The sequence below is a fragment of the Oryzias melastigma genome, linkage group LG20 (genome assembly GCF_002922805.2).
Source record: "Oryzias melastigma strain HK-1 linkage group LG20, ASM292280v2, whole genome shotgun sequence".
In the NCBI taxonomy this organism is placed as follows: Eukaryota; Metazoa; Chordata; class Actinopteri; order Beloniformes; family Adrianichthyidae; genus Oryzias; species Oryzias melastigma.
The window spans coordinates 12,487,743-12,488,846 of record NC_050531.1 but is presented as its reverse complement, the minus strand read 5'-3'; the positions used below and the strand labels follow the sequence as shown (position 1 = coordinate 12,488,846).

General features: G+C 35.0%; 1 protein-coding gene across 2 annotated transcripts in view; it reads left to right on the top strand.

Moving 5' to 3' along the window:
- Nucleotides 1–1,104, top strand: part of cntnap2a (contactin associated protein 2a) — a 332,490-nt gene that overhangs the window by 172,714 nt on the left and 158,672 nt on the right. The gene's annotated exons all lie outside the window — the stretch shown is intronic.

The window sequence follows — 1,104 nt, the reverse complement described above, 5'->3', positions numbered from 1 at the left end:
ACTTGTATAGTACGATTCTACCTTCCTTGAAGGCCCAAAGTGCTTTATGGTCGCAGACCCATTCACACACACATTCACACACTGAAGGCGGCTTTACTGGCGCCAACCTTCCACCAGAGGGTTCAGTGTCTTGCCCAAAGACACTTCAACACATGGGCAGGGAAGGTGGAAATTGAGACTGCAATCTCCCAATCAGAAGTCGACCGCCCTACCGCTGCACCATGGCTGCCCATTTATTAGATTAAAACTCCCACTAGGGATTGGCTTAAATCTAAAAAGAATTTCAGTTTTCGCCCTTAACAATACTTTTTCAGGAGCAGCATTTTTCAGTCCCAGCAGCGTTTTTGCCTCACGTGGTTCAAGTTTTTTTCTCCTTCTCGTCTTGTTGTGTTGTAGTTTACAGTGACAATTGTGGGGAAAAAAAGCACAAACCTCCGAAACAGTGACACACTATTTTTTCAGACTTCACTGTAGAACAGCGCAGATTAAGTGTTTGTCCTCTCTTATCTTCCACTTAAAGAGCTCTCACACCGGCAAGTCTTAATGCTATTGATTTTGTACCACTGGTTTGCAAACAGCATGTCATTATCCAGGTACTGGACAATTTCTACTCTCTAGCTGTGTAGTACGACAGAGTATTAGGGCCACCATTAAAAATAAAAAAAAACATTTAAAAAACAGAGATAAAGGTTGCAATTGTATTAGAATTAATGTTGTAAGGCATAAAATAAAATATTATGAAATATGAAATTAAAATGAAAGTAAAATATGAGAAAAATGTTATAATTTCATGAGGATAAACTTACCGCCTTAAACACAATAAAGACCACCAACTATATTTTCTAAAAGTCATGACTTTATGTTGATAAAGCTATTTCATCAAGTTTGTTCCGGTAAAGTTACAACTTTTTTTTTCTCATAATTGTATGACTATTCTTGTGAAATTACAATATTTTTGTTATAGTTTTACAACTTTATTTTCGTTAAATTATTACTTTTATATTTTCATGTTTCACAACTTTATTGTTGTATAAAATTACAAATTTTTTCTCCAAAAGTTATGACATTTTTCTCGCAAATTATGATTTTCTTCACATAATTTTA